Raw genomic sequence first — 23,784 nt, 5'->3', positions numbered from 1 at the left:
AACTGTCAACAGACAAATCAACAGACTAGGGAAGGAAGCAGAGCAGATCATAACAGCTCTGCCCATGATGGAAACAATCTCTCACAAGGCAGTTTCTTCCAGGGCATATTATGAGGAGCACATGCAGGTCAAGTTAGAGTGGCTGAAAGACTAACAAATCAGGAAGTTCCTGGTTTGACCCTTTCCTTTGCCATGAACTCACTAAATGGCCTGAACCAACCCATTATTCCTTCAACTAAAGTTGAGGATGATCATTCTTTCCAGATTTACAGTGGTGTTGTAAGGATAACATCAAGATAATATACATGAGGAACTATATAACACTTGCTATTTGAGTTAGGATGGACTTGTTGAGCTTTGCTGCCACAGCTGAACTGAGTGTGCAGGGTTGTACACGCTTAGTATACTCTTACAACTCTAGGAGAGAGTAATGAAGAAAGGTTATCTGCCATTGCTAATTGTTCTCAATGAGCAATCCTTGCTAAATAACTGAAGAGCTACAGAATTCTCTAGAGCCACTGCTTTACAGAAATGGAAGTGATTTCTGAAATAAGTGTTGCCAGAAGGCTAATTCATCTTGGAGCTAGCTGGACAGCAACATTATAGGGATACACATATCAAGAGCTTTTGGGCCTAATTTGCAAACTATTAGTGCTAAAACGATTCCATTGTAAAAGCTGTACGAACATTTGCATAACAGCAATGTCCTCCTATATTTCTGCCTGCAGAGTCACATTCCTTAAAAACAATGGAGAAAACGAGCATCTCTGCTCTTTTCCTGTGTTGCACCAAAATCCTAGTTCAACACTGTAAAAACATCACAATAGAATCCTAGTTTTCTATTATTAACAAAGACGTTACAATGCTGAAATCGCATGACATAGTAAATACATACAACACACCCAATTTCTGCATTTGCTCACATGGTGTTCTGCTTAGGCATCTTCCTAAATCTGGATATAATAAAAAGGCATACTTTAATACCCTCCTGTAGATAACAGATTTAGAATTTGGTTTAGATAGAAGATTTGCATTACATGTAGCCCATTTGAGGGGGTGCAGAGAATGCCAGAAATATGCCTACTCAAACCCAGTTGTTTGCTTCTTTCCATTCAAGTCCTCATTTCTAGCAGTCTACACTCCCTTACAAGATTATTAGAATTTGGCTGACTCCAACAATTTTGAACTATAGAAACATAATAAAGGGAGCAATCCTAAGTGGGTCAACTCAGAAGTAAGTCCCAAGTTATTCAATAGGACTTACTTCCAGGAAAGCATCCTTAGGATTGCAGCCTAAGAGTATTTTCTCTAAAATATTTTAGAGACATTTGGTACAAGACCATGTGGGCTTGTTATATTCTAAGGGACAATTCACTTGACATTTTGTTTCCCTTTGTGGCAATGAATCACATTTTAACTCATTCAACATATCTCTGAATTGCATGATTGCAAGACCTTGCTTCAATTTTGGATGAAAATGATGAGAACATAGTGACTTACTCCTGCCATGTGGTGAGCTAGTCATTTGATGTCATACTCATGTTGAAGTCCGCTTGTTACTGTAACATTGAAAAATGTTTACAAAATGATGGGATGAGATTATAGGCAGCTTCTTTATATCTTATTGTGGGCAGGAGGATGAAGAAAAAGGTTAAGGGGTGATCCAATAAAGTTCAAACCTATTATTTTGAAATAACCTTATCTAAAATGTCAGTTCAGAAATAGACTAGATTACTTTCTTGTATTTGAGAAAGTGAAAATGATTTTTCAATGAGGATTTATTTCTGACATTAAAAGGAAGTAAAAATGGAAGTCTGGAGTGGCTTTTTTTTTAGGTAAACAGAACATTAAGCAGTAAGTCTCATTGATTTTCATTTGCATGCAAATCTAATTACATAACTTTTTTTGGTGTAAGCTGGGGTATCACATAGATACCATACTTCCATCATGTAGCTTTCATCTAGTTGATAGCAGAACTTATTTACTTGCAACTGCATAACTTCAGAAGTTTAGTGTGATTACACTTTTCAGTTGTGTGCTGTCATTCTATCTTCTAGAAGCTTAGATCTCACACTTCATCACAGCATCTGCAGTGCACACTTGATTTTAAAAGCATTAGGAAACATTCATCCCCTTCACTTATTCATAATTAAGATGAGCTGCTTCCTCAAAACTCTCTTCAAGTTGTCACAATTGCCCTCTCATGGAACTATATCATCGGAGCTCTCCTAAAACTTTTTAGCTGAAGATATGGCTGGTTCATGGGTAGATGGCTATGGCAACCACTCTTATTGAAAAACTAGTTTAACTTTTGTTAAGTGAAAGGGCATTATCAACTGCAGTAGGAATTTGAGCATATTTTTCCAAAATGTATTCTTATAAGCAGTTGATAATTTCTATATTAGGAAGTAGGGGCTAAGGGCTACTCCTGTATCTTGTATCCTGCTTCCATACTTGCAGTGAACACTGATTTCAGAGAGCAGCATGCAGGTTTGAGTTTTTGGTACATGCTCAGGCTGATGGGAAGAAAACAGCAAGGTGAACCAGATGTGTTTAGAAGCATAGCCAAGTGTGAATGCAGTCTATCTGCACTGCAGATAGCTTTCAATGCAATGCATATTTGGCTCTATATGTCCAAAGTGCACAATTCTTCTCCAACAATGTTGTGTGATTAGATAGCATATGTTCTCTCTCTCTCTCTCTCTCTCTCTCTCTGTGTGTGTGTGTGTACGTACGACTAGACAGATATTATTCAGATGTTCGTGTGGACACACATTTGATTTAGGCCTGTAGTTTCTGATCCAGCAAATGATAAGCAAATGAAATTCTGTTTCCATATGTGAGTTTCCTTGGTTGGTTCTAGTGTGGAAGTATGACTGGAAAGGGAGGTTAGCAGCAGGGCAAATTTGTTCCTCATTGGATGTGATGTAACAAAAACATTATACTAGCAAAATACACATGCCGCGAAGAGATGTTGGTAGTCTATGCTTGTTTAATTTCAATCCACTCCCCTTTGTTTAGTGACCAAGATGAGCAGCTGTGTAGTCTTTGCACAGCAGATCTCAAAGTGAAACAGCCTGTATTTGAATCCTGTCTACTACATGAATAGTATTGTTTGCCTTTGAGCAGTGAGAATACAAGCAATTGCTGAATCAGGTTTTAAGCCCCATTGGTCTAGTCATGGAGTGTGGAGTCTGACAGGCCTAAACATGTGGCCTTCTACAGGAAATTGATTTAAGACTGTTGTTGGCACAACTGGGATGTTATACAACACATGCCTACTGCATAACACATACAGAGCCAGGCTGAAGGGAGCAGCAAGACTGGGCCGAGCACTCTAGAAGGTATTGTTTCTCTTACTCTCATCTTTGGTCACCCATTAGCTGTTTACACCTCATTCTCTGCCAGATCTTTCTTCTCCTAAACCTCTGTGCAGCTGCCACCCTCAATCCCCGTTCCCTAGATATCTCTTAGACTCAGTTTTCTGTATCTTGTTCAGTAAGGTTGCCAATTCTGGGTTGGGAGATTCCTGGAGATTTGAGAGTAAAAGTGATGTCATAGCACCACGCTGGAAACATGTATGAGAAGATTGAGAAGGTAAGTGCTCCTCTCCGCCCCCCCCCCCCCCCGGGAAGGGAAAGGGACCTGACAACCCTATAGGGAACCTGTAACAACTTGCAAGGGTACCTCACTTTCCTTAGTATCCCCCTCTCCACACTATTTCCTCTTTCCCTTTTCCTGGTAGCCCCCTTATCCTCATCTTTCCTTGTTTCCTTCTCTCCTTCCCACTCATCAAGCAACCTATTTTTATCTGCCCCCTCCCCCAGTCTTCAGCTATATTTATTATTCACCTCATTTACTCTACCAAAGCCAATTGTAACAATCATTATTATTGTTGTGGAATGGATGTGTTTAAAGTTGAGTAACACAATGACAAAATGAAGGGTGATCATTCAAACAAATAGGCTCATGTGCTGAAATCACCCAGACATGTGAATTTATTTCTAAGGGGATGTGTACATTTATACAATCATCTCTGATTATTACTTTCTTGCTCAAGGGGAATCATACCTGTAATGTTTGGGAGAATGCTGTTTTTCCACCACATTTATTGATAATGTGAATTTGATTATTATGAATGAGTGCTTGGGGACTTGACAAAAGAAGATGAGTGTTTTTGAATGCCTGTGAGTGGTTTCCTGAACAGGCCATTCACCTTCAGGGGGGTGGGGGGGGGAGTAAGTGTGCCAATCTCCAGATGGATCTGGAGACCATTAGTAACTCTGGGAGAATCTCCAGATGGATCTGGAGATCTCCCAGAGTTACAAATGGTCTCCAGACTACCAAGATCAGTTCCCCAGGATAAAATCGCTACTTTGGAGGGTGAATTCTGTGGCATTATACCCCTCCCCAGGTTCCACCTCTAAGGGCCAAGCTACACATGACGAATGACACTTGAACGGCAAGTGTATTTCTCCCTGTTCACTTGCCCTCCACTCAGTCCACTTGCCGTTCAAGTGTCATTCGTCATGTGTAGCTTGGCCCTAAATCACCAGGAATTTCTCAACCTGGAGTTGGCAAGTCTAATGGGAAGAGATCAATAAATGAGAAACAGCATGAGTTCTTGGGGAGGGGACTGCCAGCTGAGCACCAGGGATCTCTGGGAATCTGCTGCAGGGTGTGCTGTTGGCTCATTGGAGCTAATTTAACTTCCCTGTACTACGTTCATATAGTTGTAAATAAAGCAAATATTACACAGATACCATGAGTCTCCAATGCATTCTCATCCAAAGGAAACAAAACCTTTCCGTTCTGCTTCTAGAATGGCTCTTTGTTCAGGGAAACGTAACAATATTGTTACCCTGTTTGCACAGGTGTCACAAGTTTCTATTGGACATTCTTTATGATGTAATTAGAGTCAAATGATACAGTTGTTCCCTGGCAGCCCCATTTTGTGAAATTATTTTAAAAATGTAACTTAAAAATATTTCAGGAGGCCGAGTGCTTCTCCCAATCCACAACTCTTGCTTGAAGTTCTCAGTTAGCCATATGCCCTTTTTTCCTGGGAGCAGTGGACACAAGCATGGCTCTACCTCATCCAAATATTCCTTGCCAAATTATGGACCTTTAATAAAGGTCTTTCAGTTAATTTAATTCTTTGGAGGTTGTATGCCTGATGATGGAGAATTATTTAAGTGAACATTTGAAAATAATGGATATTGCAGAAATTTATCATGGAGCTCTTTGAATCTCAGTATTCTGAATCCCACCCCCACTCCCCAATATTAAGGATCAATAAGATTTAAGGGCTCAATTACGTGCACTCTGGTTTCAAAAGTATGAAAAACACTTAGGCACACCTACGTCTCCCTGAATCACACTTGTTTATGTGTGAGTGAATGAGAGCAAGAGAATCTTATCCCAGGTGATCGGCATACCTCTGGTTTAATAGCCTTTTGGTTGTGTGTGGATTTATGCCAGCTGGCCCATGATTAATTCCAATAATTGCTTATGTGAAGACAAATGATGGCTGCATTCAGGCCTCAAAAACAAACTCTGGTTTGTTTCTGCCAAGCCCAAACCCAAACTTGGCTTCTGCACTCCCTCCGTTCCCTCACTTCATACATACAACTGACTGAAGATTCCCTTGTTTGATAAAAAATTGCAGTTGATTATGATGTCCAAATTCAGGTACTTCTTCTCGTAAACCACCACTATTCTAAACTACAATATGATCCTGGTTTAGAATCTAGGTTTGCAAGGAAGAATCCAATTGCAGTTTGCTAAGGCAATCAAATGTGGACATCCCAACAAACTGTTTTTGCATTAAGGGCCAAGCTACAAGTGACGAATGACACTTGAACAGCAAGTGGATTGAGTGGAGGGCGAGTGACCATGGAGAAATACACTTGCCCTTCAAGTGTCATTCGTCACTTGTAGCTTCGCCCTAAGATACCTTTGCCTTCATATGGAAGGAAAGGAATGAGGGGGTAGTGAATGTCCGAACCCCAGACTAAACTAGGCTTGTTCTCATCTTTAACCATTTGCCAGTGACAGCTGAATGCAGTCTTTGTTTTCCCAAAAAGATTTAAGTCAACACATTAGCTTCAGATATTGTTCCTGGACTGGTCCTTTTGTTTATTGTACTATTTCTCTCCACTTCACTGTGTCTGTTGGGTATTTATTAAATGTACATCCTGCCATTATATTGGATGCTCAAGGCAGCTAAAAAAAACCCTAGGATTGTTAGGCTCAGAGAAATACTTTGCATTTTGCATTGCAGTTTCAAAGAAGGTAAGGGGTGTTCTGTATTTCAGAGCAGTGTGGTTACATAGAATTCATATAACAAGATATCCTTAGATCATGATTTTGGGAAAAGGGCTAGAACTAACCTCAGAAAGCAGATACTTCACAGAAATCCACAGAGCCCTTGGAAAGTGTACTTGTAATCTGCAAAGGCTTTTGCAGTTCTGAGCATTTTCCTTCCTTGAACAAGCATACACACTTTGGATATATTGTTGAACAAAGCTGGAATAAAGTGTGAAATCACTGCCATATGCCATATGTTCAAGACAGACCAGAGCCTGGCTATGTAGGAATAAGGTGTGTAGGGTGGATTGGCTCTTGGGGAAGTTCCTCCCATCTGTTGCAATAATATTTCTGAAATGAGTTGGCATGATTTACAATTGGAAGGCTCCTCCCTTGTAAAAGTAATCATCCACCGACATATTTGATAAGCAGGGCTAGGTTGTCCACAGCCTTATCCTGATGCATGCACACTATGTGACATCATAATCTTCACCTACGGGACCTGCTGTTGTGGGTATGGAATCAAAGGATAGCCTTGTCCCTAATAATTCTCCAGTCTGAACCATCCTTGCCCTTGATGCACATCAAAAATTGGGGCTGTCAGGTTGTTAGGCTGGGACTGCAGTAGGCATAGCAAACAGATATAAAAGCCCACACAAAAGCTTGTTGGGACACCTGTTTGGAGTATCATGTTTGCTCCAAGGCAGCTATAATTAATTTGGAGTGTGTGTGTGAGGGAAAGGAGAGTCATTAAGTTATTCATATGCTCTTACTTAAAATTTCCCAAGGATTGATTCACACAGACAAGCATATTACTTGATTACCTCAATCTCAGAGGATGCTTGGCATGTGTGAATGCACCATGTTATAACTCCACAACTAGAACAGTCACAAGGCCTCTTTTCACTGAAATGTAGTATTTTAAATAGAGCTGGTTCACACATTCAGGTGTGAGTTACCAAGGATGGTTTACATACATGTTGTTATTATTCAATAAAGAGACCTCTTTTAGTTCCCATCTGTTGTGACTGCCTCTTTGTTCCGACTTTGTGTGTGTGTGTGGGGGGGGGGTGCAAGTAGAAGCAGAAAGCTTGGAACTGGCTGAGGGCCAAGCTACAAGTGACGAATGACACTTGAACGGCAAGTGTATTTCTCCCTGTTCACTTGCCCTCCACTCAATCCACTTGCCATTCAAGTGTCATTTGTCACTTGTAGCTTGGCCCAGAGAAGCCTTTCCTGGGTGACAGAGGGGTATGCATCCAGCCATCCTAATTCACGCTAGATGAATTATTTATTTTTTTATTTATTTTACTTTGTTTATACCTTGTCTTTCTCCCCAATGGTGACCCTAAGTGGCTTACATAATTCTCTTTTCCATTTTTTCTTCACAACAACTCTGTGAGGTAAATTAGGCTGAAAGTATGTGACTGGCCCAAAGTTACCCAGCAAGCTTCCATAGCAAAGCTAGGAACTGCAACTGAGTTGCCCAGATCCTATTCTGTCACTCTAGCTGCATTGGCTCTCCTGGATGGATGGGGTATGGTAATTTATTAGCACCATCAGTTTTTGAGCAGTCCTCAATTTGGGAAGCCTGGAGCACCTACTTCCCTTTTAGTCTTCTGACAGCACTTTATCAAGAGAAGAGTGCTGCCTAGATAAATGAGGAGTCTTAAACATTAAACACTCCAGCCAAGCTTTAAAAGCTTTATTGTTAGGTTGCATTAAAATTAAAAGAAAATGGTGAAAAAATTGTGAGAAACTTGCATGAAAGAAAAGCAGTCCCAAACAATGGAGAATCTGCTTTATGAACTGGCACAGAGGGCCAAGGTACAAGTGACAAATGACACTTGAACAGCAAGTGTATTTCTCCCTGTTCACTTGGCCTCCACTCAATCCACTTGCTGTTCAAGTGTCATTTGTCATGTGTCGCTTGGCCCTCAAGTGTATTCCTCCCCGTTCACTTGCTGTCCACTTGATCAAGTGGAGCTCAAGTGAATGGCAAGTAAACAGGGAGGAATACACATGAGTCTGTTCACTTGCCAGGCAAGTGTCATTTGTCACTTGTAGCTTGGCCCATAGTGATGGGGTGCTATGTGCTCACAAAATAGCTGATTAACTTGAACTGGAAGTTTCAGGCGGCTAGCCATGTTAGTCTGCAGTCATGCAACAGTTCGAGTGCAGTAGCTCCTTAAAGACACACCAAAAGCATCCCTGGGCCCTGAAAGTTCAGCAAATCTGCACGTGAGTTGAAGCTGCATGTGTTCTCAGCAACAGAAAAAGAGTGAGGTTGGCCAAATGAAAAACACACAGTGGTTTTTAAAAAGAGCCAGGCAAAGAAAAGTAACAGAAATTTCCTAACAAACTTAGCCAAACTTAGGGCCAAGCTACACATGATGAATGACACTTGAATGGCAAGTGGATTGAGTGGAGGGCAAGTGAACAGGGAGAAATACACTTGCCATTCAAGTGTCATTCATCATGTGTAGCTTGGCCCTTAGTTATTTGCTAGTTTTCTGATCCTTCCCATGAATCAGGTGAGCTGGGCCCTGACTCCCTGTATGGGGGTATAAATCATCATCAGCCTCCTGCTACTGAAAGAATCCAGGAAATGCACCCCTAAGCACCATGACAGGAAACTTTATAGTTTCCAAAGTCCTCCCCTTTCTTGTGAGCAGGGGCGGTCTTAGGGCCAAGCTACACATGACGAATGACACTTGAACGGCAAGTGGATTGATTGGAGGGCAAGTGAACAGGGAGAAATACACTTGCTGTTCAAGTGTCATTCGTCATGTGTAGCTTGGCCCTCTGTGATTTTAGGGCCCTGGAATCACTGCTGTCCCAAGCAAAGAGCAGCCCTCATAGCACATTGGTTAAGACTGCCCCTGCTTGTGAGCTTTGGGTTCTGAGATTTGAATTTCACCAGGGAGATCGAGGGTAGATAGAGAAGAGTTAACACCTCTTTCTGAAAAGTGTCCATTCAGTACACGGTTCAGATTGTGGCCCAGTTGCCTGAGAGGATACTCTGAGCAAGAAGAACATGCCATGAAGGAAAGGGTGAAAGGGATGAGGCCAGCCAGCAAAAATGGGAAAAATCATAATAGATCTGAGGCTTCCATACTGGGATTCATTACAGGGAGCTTGACCTAAGGATGCACATAGTATAATACTCCTCCTTGGAATCTGAGGACCAAGCTACACATGACGAATGACACTTGAACGGCAAGTGGATTGAGTGGAGGGCAAGTGAACAGGGAGAAATACACTTGCTGTTCAGGTGTCATTCGTCATGTGTAGCTTGGCCTTCAGTATTAATAACATAACAACAACGACATTCGATTTATATACCGCCCTTCAGGATGACTTAACACCCACTCAGAGCAGTTTACAAAGTATGTTACTATTATCCCCACAACAAAACACCCTGTGAGGTGGGTGGGGCTGAGAGAGCTCCAGAGAGCTATGACTAGCCCAAGGTCACCCAGCTGGCTTCAAGCAGAGGAGTGGGGAATCAAACCCGGCTCTCCAGATTAGAGTCCTGCGCTCTTAACCACTACACCAAACAGTAAGCCATTATGCCCATCTGTATCTCACATATTTCCTTTATATTAAAGGAAGCTGCCGAGGATTGTGTTTGGCAAGGGCTGTGGAATGATAGTCAGTTACAAAAACAAAAGATTTCCTTGGCCCAAGTATGGCAAATTCTTTGTTGTTAAACAAGATCAAGTTGGCTTAGCAAGTATGCTTTGTATCACAAGGTCTCTGTGCAGAATGGTACAAAGTAGGATTGTTGCCTTTTCCTGAGAGGGCTCCTGTGGCATTTCAGTCTCATGACAAAGGTTCAGCTGCTGAAGCCTTTTTTCCACTCTGCATTTTCATGCTGGGGAAAGTTGAATCTGTTGAATTTTTACTACACAAGCAACTGTTAAAGGCAGGAGAGCTTTACCAGCAAAAAAATGCCCCCAAAAGAAAAAAACAAAACAAAAACGATGACCCAAATGCTCATAAAAGAGACGAGGCAGGATTGCATCCGCAGCCCTGTTGCACTAAACCCAGACTTTGCCTCATTCTTTGTATCCGAATGCCACTATTTTAGGGGAATATTTCTCTGGTGAAGATGGTTTGTTGGTCTGTTCAGCTGAATGACTGAGGTCACATTATTCAGCATAGTCCTCTGTAACATCTCTGTTGGCATTCTTTATCAGCTCAGGAGATGGTAGTTGTCTTAGAGATCCTGTCAAATTCCACCCCAACCAGACTTTGTGAAGGATCTTGCTATTTCAGTAGGAGTCCATCTGGGTTGAAATAACAACAACAACAATAATAACAACATTTGATTTATGTACTACCCTTCAGGACAACTTAATGCCATACTCAGAGTGGTTTATTATTATCCCCACAACAGACACCCTGTGAGGCGGGTGGGGCTGAAAGAGCTCTGAGAGAACTGTGACTGACCCCAGGCCACCCAGCTGGCTTCAAGCAGAGGAGTGGGGAATCAAACCTAGTTCTCCAGATTAGAGCCCTGCCGCCACTACACCACACTGGCTCTAAATGAACAGGAGTTCATTTCTGTTACATCAGCTTCCAGTAAACCACCATTAAGCTTCACTACATGGAAGCCTATGTTGTGTTATATGTTACAATGCCATATTTGTTCCAGGGCTCTTCACATTCTGCTAGAGACTTCTTGTTTGCAGAGAGGCAAAGCATAGCATGTAAAATGAATGAGGACTAGTATAGTAGCAGGCCTTGTTCCAAATCCTACTTTTTCAGTGCTCCCAGTTGTGTGGAGAGAGCTATATGTGCACAAGATTTATGCAGGTATTCAAGGAAAGCACATAGGAGAGTATCCCCCTGCCACCCCAAGAATATTCCACACATATTGAAAATCTGAAAAAAGCCAGAGAATATTGGCAATATTGCACTTATTAAAAGGTTTGACATATTACCCACCTCCTGTTGCTTGAAAGTCCTAGGGCCAAGCTACACATGACGAATGGCACTTGAACGGCAAGTGGATTGAGTGGAGGGCAAGTGAACAGGGAGAAATACACTTGCTGTTCAAGTGTCATTCATCATGTGTAGCTTGGCCCCTAGTTCTTCAACATGTTCTAGCTGTATGCCCATAATTAGTGACATTCTGAGGGCAGAATTTGGGCCCAGATAAGTTTAAGCACTTTTAAACATCATTGATTCCAACAGAAGGATTAACTCTGATATTCGTTGTATACTATTTAAACCTTAAAATGACTTTAAATGTTTAACTTTGGCTGGATTGTTCCCAATGATCAACTGTACACAGGGATGAATTGACTGTTTTGTAGGAATAAAGGACTGTGGTCTCATTTGAATGTGTGTAGTTTGCTTATATGTAGCTCCTGAAGTAGCCCCTCCCTGCTGCGAGTGAAGATTCTGTTCTGTCTGTGGGTGAAGCTACAAGTAACGAATGACACTTGAATGGCAAGTGGATTGAGTGGAGGGCAAGTGAACAGGGAGAAATACACTTGCTGTTCAAGTGTCATTCGTCATGTGTAGCTTGGCCCACACTTGCCGTTCAAGTGTCATTTGTCACTTGTAGCTTCGCCCTCAGTTTGTTGTATATATTATTGTAAATAGTTCTTAAATGAAACTCTTCTTTCATGAACAAATTTATCTTAAAATATATTTCTTCTCACTGGACTTCGTTGTGTGCTCTGCTACACACATTCACATGTGTGGAAAGGTGGTCTATCCTTCACCAGGTGAGTGATGGGATATGCCCCATATTGAGGGTCACAGAGATATATCTCCCCCTTCACATGTTTAACCTACTAAGAAAGATCTCAAGAGGACTACTGGTCCCAGGAAAACAACCAAGGCCCAGCAATGCTGGTAGTACCTGCTTACACCCAGCTTGCGGTAGCACAACAGCAAGTGATAAGGGAGCCTGTTGTCATTGTTGCTGCTGTCCAGGTCTGAGCCTTTAGGGGCCGCTTGGCTTACTCCTGAGTCATCTTAACCTTTCAGTTTGCCACTGATTGTATAACCACATGCATGCCTGAATAAGTCATTGTATCATGCTATTATTCCATTGTGATGGTTAATCTGTATCAGGAAAACCAAAAGCAACTGATTCAGACCAGCATTCAGATGGAGCATTTTGAGTTGAAATCATATGCTGAATGTGTCATATGTTGAAAGCATCAGTTCATCAGATCACACCCTACAAAATACATTCATTATGAGGAACACATATTTACTTTCTCATCTTTTCTTTACCAGCTCAAAATCAACACAATAACCTTTTAAAAAAGATAAAAACAAAGAGCTGTTTCTTTCTAAATTGCAGGTGATGAGCTGGGTTTTCTGTTTGTTTACAGATCTATTTATGCATGGTATTCCTTTCAGGAAGGAAATACTGTTCATGTAATCTCACAAATAACCTGGGAATGTGTAAATGCTAATAAGTGGTAGAAATATTTTAAATATTTATATCTGTTTTATGCATTCCAAACATTTATCTAAAACAAACAGCTGTTGCAGGAAATCTAGCTAAAACATGTTCTTTACTGGAATGGTTTCCCTTTTTAGTGTATAGTCAGGTAAGGTATGACTGGAGAAATGAGAACAGCAATAGAGGTAATAGGTGATTTTTAAACTACAGATATCTTTGAATGAAAAAAACCCTCTAAGTAAATGTAGTTACTAGAATTAAAGATCCACTCTGGACAGAACAAGGGGGAATGGGTCGTTCCATTGAAAGCTAGGTTAATTTTTTAGACTGTTTTTATCCAATGGAGATATTTACTAGACAGTGGAACAAGGTACATACAAAATGAAATGGTAGAACCTCCTTTTCAGGAGGTTTTTAACGAAACATCAGGTATAAATTACTCCCTGGTGAAACAACAGTAGTCATTAAGATGAGGTGATTCAGACAATCCTTTGTTCTAAAGGTTTCTAAACCATTTTCACAACTGAAATTTGCATTGCTCTTTGAAATGTGCTTGTTTGTCCTTCAGCTTGAAACACTCAAATAAAAAGAACTTTTATCCTACAGATAATTATTAATTTTACATTATCTCAATACATTTCTTTGGCCTAGAAGAACATCCTCAGGAATGTTCACTTGTCTCCTTTTATCACCATCTTCCAACAGCATGTGAAGACAGTTTTTGTCTGGTCTTCCCTCAGTGATCTCTTCTTTCTGCCTTGTGTGGGTATTCAGAAACTCACATAAGTTTTTACCATTTGTACTTAGAAATATATATTTGAAAGTTAGGTGCTGTATTCACAATAGAAAACCATGTACAGGTTTCAGATCAGTCTTGTGTTTTTCTGTTTGTATTAAAGAAGCATTTTTACTTTTCTGGAAATGGCTGCTACTTGCAGATAGGTGTAGGTGTTCCTTAGATGTCACATCAAGTCTGGGTCTGAGTGAAAAAACAAAAGTATTTCTTGTTTCACCAGATCAGTCCATAGTATATGAGACTGACTATGAGTCAAATACAGTAAGGAATCTATATTAAACAGCAAAAAGCCCTTATTTTTCACTTTAGTACTTTAACGGGATTTCCCATAGGTAATCAAATATTTGTGCATGTATTTGGCAGGTGATAAATCTTGGCAAAGTGACATAAATATAGAAAAGACTAGTCTGAACCAGTGCAATCCTGCTGGTGCTGCAGTCTGCTTCATGAAGGGCACAGAGATCAAACGGACTCTTTTCAGACTTCATTCCTTTTTCTCAATACTTTTACCTTTACCAGTTATATTCAGAGCACAGCAAAGATATTCTGATCGCATTTCACATTATGCTCTTTTCAATAGTATTGTCAATTGCCAGGGGGACTTACTAACTAGGGAAGAGCGAAGCTGAACAATCTGCTAAACAGTCTCAAGAAGTCTATAGTAATAAATAAATAAACAGGTAAAATCTATGAACTAAAGTTTTTGATGAGAAATTCAGAAGCTGAGCAAGTCAGGAAAGAAAAATATATGCTGTGAGGCATGAAGGCCATAACTGGGTCACAGCTGGTTTTAACTGCCAGGTGTGGTAGGTAAATGCATGGATGAAATGTTTGAAAAAATACAGCTGTCTTTCCTTCCAGGCTCAGATCTCAAGAGCAAACACAGATTGGCTAGGACTTAATAGCCTGGACAATGACTGGGCAGGATGTAGCCTACCTGCCTGCTTGTACTCATCCCAAAGTAGTGCTCTGAAAACAAGACTATGATGAAACAGACCACATTTTCTGAGGCTGGTTGGATACAGTCTTTCTCCCTGTCTGTTCAGCACCAATGCTCAGCACCATTTCTAGGGGTGGCATTTTCTGTCCCTCCAAGACCAGCAAAAGACCCCCTCTGCCTTGCCAACACTGCTACCATTATCATTTTTCACGAAGCACCTGAGAAGGTTAAAGGAAGGAAGTTGGTTTGAATGCTGCAATCTTTTCAGTGAGGATGCCTTGCTCAGAGGGCTTTAAAAATCTAGAAGCCTATACAGATAATCTGAAGCCCAGAATTGGTGGGGCAAGATACAGCCTCTCCTTTCCCCAAGAGTGGCTGTAAGTTGGAGACAATGCAAACCTGTTTCAAACAGGATGATGGAAGAGGGAAAGTTCAGCGGCCTAGTTTATATAATTATCTATAGCTTAATAATAGCAATGGTATATTTATTTAGGAATGACTACTAGCCATTATCTAATTTCACTGGGGCCATTTTCACAAGGCTGCACCATAGATCTATTCGGGGCATTATAATATTGGCAGTTTTATTTTCAATCCCTTTCCTAATTATCCCCAGCACAGAGTTTGCCTTTTTCACTACTGCAGCACACTGACACTTTCATTGAGCTAGCCACTATCACCCTAAGGGCTCTTTCCCTCTCACTCTCAGCAAGTTCAGACCCCATTAATAAATACTTGAAGTTGGGTTTTTTTTTTTTTTGAAAAATTTTTTATTGGGTTAGAATCCGTTATTTTTACATTTACATTCAATTTTCCCCAAATTTTTCATTTCTAACCCCCTCCCTTTCCCCCCCTTTTATTGACTTCCAACAGTTTTCCAACCCTTTGTCCCTTTTCCCTTATTTCTATTAAATTCCTCTATCTAAAACAAATATATATTCTCCATTATACTAAGCAGTACATCCTTAACTATTTTTTCTTATTATATACCCAAACTGTAAGTCTTTGTTTCCATCTTAGATAAACAATTTATCCCATTTTCCATTTTTAAATATTTCTATATATCATAAACCTATATATCATAAACCATAAAAATCTTACACATTTAAATCAAACAATTTGACTTATTCTCTATATATTACTCATTCTGTCTTTTTATGGTAATTCTATATAACTCTCATCACATAGTCAATCAATTTGACTCGTCTATACCTTCAGACATTCAGTTTGGTGCATTATACAAATCTTATCAAAGAAAGAAAATATTGTTGGTTACTCAATCCTTATATTTAATCCTTATAGTTAATTATTTTCTATCAATATTCTATTTATTGACCTATATATATCTATATATATGTCAATCTGTTAATCTAACTGCTTATAAATTCACATTTATCTCTTCTCCCCCCGGTAAAGTCACCCCCCTCTATATTTTATTATACTTCAATAGTTCTCAAACTGCCACAGTTTTCCTCCCACCTCCCATTTCTTCTCCAAATATTGTTTCAGCTTCTCCCAGTCTGTGTTAAACTGCCCTGAGTCCAGATTTCTCAGTTTTCTTGTCATCTTGTCCATTTCCGCCATGTACAGCAATTTGTAAATCCAATCTTCGATAGTTGGCACTTCCTGTACTTTCCATTTTTGCGCATACAATAGTCTAGCTGCTGCCGTCATATAAAATATCAGCGTCCTGTGATGGGCTGGAATTCCCTCCATTCCCAAGTTCAGTAGCAGGAGTTCTGGGTTCTTATTTACTTGAAATTGTAAAATTTCACTCATTTCTCTTATTATTTCCCCCCAGTACTGCCTGGCTACCTCACACGTCCACCACATATGGTAGAGGGAGCCCTCATGCTTCCTGCATTTCCAGCATTTATTAGAAGTGTTCAAATTCCCTAGCGCAATCTTCTTTGGTGTCATGTACCAACGATAGATCATTTTGTAGATGTTCTCTTTAATATTTGTACATGTCGTTGTCTTCATTGTAGTCTTCCACAAGTATTCCCATGCCTCCATTGTTATTTCTTTATTAAAGTTTATAGCCCATTTCACCATTTGTGTTTTAACTGTCTCATCCTCAGTATACCATTTCAGCAGTACTTGGTATACCTTGGATATTCTTTTCTTGTCCTCTTTAAGAAGGGTCTGCTCTAGTTCCGAATTCTCTATTCGTATACCTCCTTTTACAGAGTCCGAGTTATACAAATCTCTGATCTGTCTATACTGGAACCAATCGTAATTAGGTGATAGTTCCTCTTGCGTCTTTATTCTAAGTTTAGATGCTTCTACTTTAGTTATTTCTTTGTATGTTAAACATTGTCGTTCATTATCAACAGCTCTCGGGTCTATCACCTCATATGGAACCACCCACCAAGGAGTTCCTTCTTGTAGATAAATTCTGTACTTCTTCCAGGTTGTGTATAGACTTCTCCGTACAAAATGGTGCAGGAACACCGAGTTGACCTTTACTTTGTCATGCCATAGGTATGCGTGCCATCCAAATATTTTTTTGTATCCCTCTAGGGCTAATAGTTTCTTGTTCTTTAATGTCATCCACTCTTTCAGCCAAACTAGGCAGATTGCATCATGGTAAAGTCTCAGGTTGGGCAGTTGCATTCCGCCTCTTTCCTTTGCATCTTGTAGAACTTTCATTTTCACTCGAGGCTTCTTGCCTGCCCATACAAAATCTGATATTTTCCTCTGCCATTTTTCAAATTGTTTAGAGTCTCTGATGATTGGTATTGTCTGTAGCAAAAACATCACTCTTGGTAACACATTCATGTTAACTGCTGCAATCCTACCCAACCATGACAGATTAAGTCTATTCCATTTAATCAAGTCTCTCTCAATCTGAGTCCATAGTTTTTCATAATTATTCTTGAATAAATCTATATTCTTTGCAGTCAGTTCAATTCCCAAATATTTCACCTTACTTGTTACTTCACAGTCCGTTGTTTCCATTAGCAGTTGTTGTTTCTGCTTAGTCATATTTTTTGCATAGTATCTTTGACTTCTTTTTGTTGATATAGAAACCTGCCAACTCTCCAAACTCCTTGATCTTATCTATCACTTTTGGCATGTTCTCCAATGGGTCCTCTACGATTAGCATTATATCATCCGCAAATGCTCTGACCTTGTATGAGTAGTCCTTTATTTTTATTCCTCGAATTTCCTCGTCTTGTCGTATTTGTATCATCAGGATCTCCAATACTAAAATGAACAACAGTGGAGACAACGGGCAACCTTGTCTTGTTCCTTTACTTATGATCAGTTTCTTAGTCAATTCATCGTTCACCACAATTGCTGCAGTCTGGTCTCTGTAAATTTCCTTAATTGCTCTGATGAATCTTTCTCCTAATTGTAGCTTTTCCATAGTGGCAAACATAAAGTACCAGTTTAAATTGTCAAATGCCTTTTCAGCGTCAACAAAGAAGAAACCAACCTCTTTATCACAACGCTTATCATAATATTCAATAGCATCAATCACTGTCCTTAAATTGTCTCTTATTTGTCTGTCTGGCAAAAAGCCTGCTTGCTCCTCCTCTATAACTTCCGAAAGCCACCCCTTCAGTCTCTCCGCCAGTATCTTCGCAAAAATTTTATAGTCATTGTTGAGTAACGATATAGGTCTGTAATTTTTCACATTAGTCAAATCTTGGCCCTCTTTTGGGATCAATGATATGTTTGCTTCAGACCAAGTGTCTGGAATCCTTTGATCCCTTAGAACTCCATTGATCACCTCCTTTAGGAATGGTGCCAGCTCATTGGCCATAGTCTTATAAAATTTAGCTGTAAGTCCATCTGGCCCTGGCGCCTTTCCTAGATTTGCAGATTGTATTGCCTTACTTATTTCCTCATCCGTTACTTCACTATTCAGTTTATTTCTCCAAGCGTCCGAGATTTCTGGTAGCGTCATTTTCTCCAGATATGACGCTATTGAGTCTTTATTTACTTCTTTCTTGTTGTAAAGTTTAGCATAGAATTTATAAAAGGCTCTACTAATGGTAGTCTGTTCCAAATACGTTTTGTCATCTTCACAAATTTTATTTATTGTTTTCTTTTCCCTTCTCTTCTTCAGTTGCCATGCCAGGTACTTCCCAGGTTTATTTGCACCCTCAAACGCTTTCTGATTCAGCCTTTTGAGGTTCCACTCCAATTCTTTATTGCTCATTGCTGTTAGCTGTTCTTGCAATATTTTAATTTCCTGGTATAATTTCTTTTTCCCTGGTCTCTTTTTTAACTGTATTTCCTTAGCTTTTATTTTCTCCTCAATCTCTTGTCTCTTCTCCTCTTTCTTCTTTCTTGCTCTGCCATTTAAGTCCATTAGTATGCCCCTTATAACCGCCTTGTAAGCATCCCAAACTTTATCAGTTGGTACTTCTTTATTCACGTTGTATTGTATGAAAAACTTTGTCTCTCTTCTCAATATTTCCATATTCTCTTTTTCCTGTAACAAATCCTCATTTATTCTCCATGCTTTCCTTTTTCTCCTTTTCCCTAATTTCCACATAATTGGGTTGTGATCTGAGCCTACCATCGGCATTATTTCTACATCTTTAGTCCATAACGCCAAATCTTTTGAGGCCCAGATCATGTCAATTCTTGATAATGTGGAGTGCCTTGCAGAATAAAAAGTAAACTGTCTGCTTTTAGGATATTCTCTCCTCCATACATCTTCAAGAGTCTCTTATTGAATCAGCTCAAAAAAGAGCTTTGGTAATAGTCCTCTTTCCTTTTGTGCCATTGTAGTCTTTTTATCCAGTTCCAAGTCTGTCACTCCATTGAAGTCTCCAGCAAGAATTATCTGATCATATGAAAGATCGTCTAAATGCTTCCTCAAATCCTCAAAGAAGCACTCTTTTGCACCATTAGGTGCATAAATTCCGACTACCAACACTCTCTTTAGGTTCCAAGTACATTCCACTGCTACAAATCTGGCTTCTACATCTTTCATTATAAATTTTGGTTGTAGCTCCTCATTCACATACAACACCACTCCTCTTTTTTTCTTACTTGAGGCCGCTACAAAGTCCTTGCCCAATTTTCCCAGTTTTAAATATTTTACATCCTGTTTTCGAATATGAGTCTCTTGCAAACAAACAATATCACATTTTTGTTTTAGTAGCCAGTGAAAAATATTTTTCCTCTTATTCGGTGAATTTAGTCCATTTACATTCCAAGATAATACTTTACATTCCATATTCATAATCTTGTTGGTAAGTCTTTTTCATTGTCCCTTATAAATCGCTCCATCTCCCGCTCAGATCTGATACGCTTTTTGGCACCTCCAAATTCGAAGGACAAACCCTCTGGGAGCTCCCATCTGTACCTGATTTTCATGTCCTTCAACATCTGGATTAGCGCTTTATATTTTTTCCGGTCTAGTAACACTGATCTGGTTAGTTCCTTCATTATAATGATTGTCTTGCCATCGATCTCCAATGGATCTTGAAACTGTTTAGTCACAATCTTCTCTTTCATGTTTCTTGTTGTAAATTGTACAATCACATCTCTTGGTACTTTCCTCTGGGTTGCAATTCTCGAGTTCACACGGTATGCCACATCTAGGATAGCCACAACTTCCTCCTCCTCCTTCCCCAGGTATTCAGCTAACACCTCCGTCATCTGCTCTTGCGCTGTCTTTCCTTCCATTTCCGGCAGGCCGCGAAATCTCAGCTGCTTCTCCATATGTCTACTTTCCGCAACCGCCATCCTTCCCCTCATCAGCCTCATCTCTGTTTGTTGCGTATCTGCTAAGTTCTCCATCGCTCCTTCTACTGTTTTAACTCTCTGCTGCGTCCCTTGTAGTTCACTTTGTATTGTTTCCATACCTTTCTTCACTTCTGACAGCTCCGATTTTACTTCTGACAGCTCCGATTTTACTGTCTGTTTAACCTCTTTAATCAGCTCCAATTTCATGTCTTTAAATTCTTTAATCACCTCCAAAAGTTTTTTATCCAGATTTTCTATTGCCGATTGCCACTCTTTCTTCGACATCGTGGGGCTTGCTTTGGCTCGCTCCCACGAGTCCGCTCTCTTCCTTAACTCCGTGGCGTTAAATTTAGTACCTTTTTTATTTCAAATGTCCCGGTCTTCTTGCATAAATTAATTTTAAAGGGTCCAAAATGTCGGGCGTCTTTTCTCTATGGTCTCTCTATGATTTTATAATCCAATATGGCCTACTTCCTTTTCTGCTGAGGCCGCGACCCTTCCCCTCTCAAAGATGGCGATTCCCTTCTTCCTGCCCTCCAGCAAGGGCCGCTTCTCTCCAGCCGCTCTATTGTTGTTACGCACTTCCTGTCTCCCGTCTTCCCACAGCAGATCTCGCGATGGTGTCTTTTTCTCACAGCTCCAAAGCCACAGGTATTCAAAACAATAGTCCGATTTCTTTGATAACTTCTTTAAACTTAGTCTCTTTTCAAATACAACTCCTGCCGAAGCTTCCCCTCCTTTTCGCTAGTCTGTTGCAGTTTAAAAGTCTACTTTTTTTCCTCTCTGTTTTTATCAATCTGTCCCGAATCGGAAGATAGTGATCTTTACCTTCCCTTCACTTTCCTCGGGTTGTAATCACTGTTTCGATTTCAAGTTCACCTTTCCACTTCTTCCCCCAATCGAAGCTTGGGTATGTAGGTCTTATGCCAGCCGAATTGGCCCCAAAACTGCCGCAGAGATTGTAGCCGACCCGTCGCAAGGTGGGACCTCAAGGATCGGGAGGGGACCCCTTACGCAGAGCCCCCCCTCGTCCGAGATCTAACTCACCCTAGGGTCTTGAGCGTTCTTTGCCTGCTCTCCGCCTGAGAGCAGTCGGCCGCGGGCTATTTTCACCCCGCCGGCCGCTTAAAACGGCAGTCCGGTCAGCTCCGCAAATGGAGCTGCGTTAGACCTCCATGAATCCCAAACCGGAAGTCAAGTTGGGGATTTTTGTTCCAATGTGCATCACCGTACACTTGCCTACACTGAAGTTCATTTGCCACATTTTTGCCCACTCACCCAATTTGTGGAGAACTTCCTGGAGCCCTTCACAGTCAGCTTTGGCTTTCACCATCTTGCATAGTTTTGTGTCACCTGCAAACGTGGCTACTACACGTTCACCTCTGTTCTAAATAATTTATGAACAAATTAAATACCACCAGTCCCCATACCGATCCTTGTGGCATCCCATTGCTTACTTCCCTCCATTGCGAGAACTGTTCCATTTATTCCTATTCTTTGGTTCCTATTGTTCAACTAATTTTTAATCCATAAGAAAACCTATCCTCTTATCTTATGTCTATTGGGTCACTCTTATCTACATGCTTTTTCACTTTCTCGAAGAGGGTTGCTGGGACCCCAAGGGCAAAGTGGAGTTTCAGGAGGCTTACCTCCTGCTCCTGTGCACCCCCATCCTGCTTAACTGGCTTCAGTATGCCTGGTATCTCCTCCCTTATGATGGAAAATAACATCATTTTCCAGCATGAAGGAAGAGCTGTGGGGCTTGTTGAAGCCAGAAACTGTCCGTTTGGAGGATCCAACACAAGGGAGGAAATGCTAGGCCTCCTAATGGGCAATGTTTGACTTCAGCACACCTTGGCTGAATCCACACACCTGCGGAGCGTCCTGGCGTTGCACTAAATGTTTGCTAAACACCCGGAAGTGTAGTGTCTTTCTAGCGCGATTCAGAAATCGCACTAGAAAGACGCTACACTTCCGGGTGTTTAGCGAACATCTAGCGCAATGCTGGGACGCTCCACGGGTGTGTGGATTCAGCCCCTGTGGCTCTTCCTTTATGCTGGAAAACATCATTTTCCAACACAAGGGAGGAAACACCATGTGCACTGAAGCGAGTTCAGCAGGACAGGGAAGCATGTGTGTGCATTCCCCCCCCCCCAGCCATGTGAGTGGAGCCTGGGGGCAGCAGGTGGAGGCATTGAGATGGCAAGCCTATTCTCAAAGAACTTCAAAAACTGTGAGGTAAGACTTGCCTTTGCAGAAGCCACGCTTACAGATTTTCTTTCAGCAGGTTTGCCTGGGACCTGTGTTAGGCTAACATTCCTGTAAGTTCTTGATTCCTCTCTGGATTGCTTTTAAAAATCGATGAAATATTTGCTCCTCCAGTCCTCTGGTACAGTGGCTGATTTAAGTAATAAGTTACATAAATGGATCAGTAGATCAGCAGTTTCTCGTTTGAGTTCCCTAAGAAATATCAGGGGTATACCATCAGAGACTTCCTGGTTTTTAATTTCCCCAATAGATCTAAAACTTACATCTCTCATCACCTCAATCTGACTCAGTTCTTCAGCCTCCCTTCCTGAAAATCTTGGCTGTGGTGTGCATACATACCCTACACTTTCCACAGATGCAAAGAATTCATTGAGCTTCTCTGTCATATCCCCATCTTCAGCAGTCGTTTTATTTCTTGGTCACTCAAAGGCCCAACTGCTTCTCTGGTTGGTTTCCTGCTCAGAATATATTTAAAGAAATGCAATTCCAAGTGTCCTTAGAACAGCACCCTCTCTTCGTTATTTTTATTATTTTATTTTACTTCATTTACACCTCCAACTTTCTTCCTTATGGAGGCCCAAAGCAGCTTATATTGTTTTTATCCTCACAGCAACCTTGTAAGGTATATTAGGCTGAGAGTGTTTGATGGCCCAAATCACCCAGCAGGCTTCCATGGCAGAGTGAGGATCTGAACCTGGCTGAACACTCTAAACACTACACCAGATTGGCTCTTAGGGCCAAGCTACACATGACGAATGACACTTGAACAGCAAGTGTATTTCTCCCTGTTCACTTGCCCTCCACTCAATCCACTTGCCGTTCAAGTGTCATTCGTCATGTGTAGCTTGGCCCTTAGTCTACCTGGGTACTGACAATGGAGTGGCCAGCTTTTTGCTGAAAGCGAACATAAAGAGGGGGTCACAGACACCTAGCTGGAAACAAATTTGGAGGACTAAAGTGCCAGAATGTCCTTTCCTGAAAACATCAGGAAATATTTCTTTGACCCGCCCCCTTGGCCTGCACAGGAGTGGGCAAAGAGAGATAATAAAATCCCTTGGCACAGAAGGGAAGTCCTCTTTGGATGGTTTCTTCTGAAGACAGAAGGAGCACTCACCTGAGCTCCTTGGATGTGGCAGCCATTGCTATGTGGTGGGCTGCAGGCTGGGAAATTAGAGATGGGCACGAACCGAAATATGAACCAAAATTAAGCACGAACCAGGCTGGTACCAGAAAGAGGAAATGAAAGCCCTTTCAACGGTGGGGAAGAACTGGGTGGGTGGCACGTGCCAGGCCACTGGTTAATTCCCAGACACCACAGAGGAGAAG

General features: G+C 40.9%; 1 protein-coding gene across 4 annotated transcripts in view; it reads left to right on the top strand.

Moving 5' to 3' along the window:
• Positions 1-3,278: 3,278 nt before the first annotated feature.
• Positions 3,279-23,784, top strand: part of LOC129329640 (polymeric immunoglobulin receptor-like) — a 75,504-nt gene continuing 54,998 nt past the window's right edge. For 2 of the 4 annotated variants that reach the window (XM_054979158.1, XM_054979159.1), the window contains exons 1-2: positions 3,311-3,344; positions 3,500-3,597. The gene's annotated coding sequence lies outside the window, so the exon portion shown is untranslated. Of the gene's footprint in view, positions 3,345-3,438; positions 3,598-23,784 lie in introns of those variants that run through there. The other 2 variants (XM_054979157.1, XM_054979156.1) reach the window with 2 other exon arrangements.

Source organism: Eublepharis macularius, chromosome 5 (assembly GCF_028583425.1).
Source record: "Eublepharis macularius isolate TG4126 chromosome 5, MPM_Emac_v1.0, whole genome shotgun sequence".
Classification (NCBI taxonomy): domain Eukaryota; kingdom Metazoa; phylum Chordata; class Lepidosauria; order Squamata; family Eublepharidae; genus Eublepharis; species Eublepharis macularius.
This window is presented reverse-complemented; position numbering and strand designations above follow the sequence as displayed.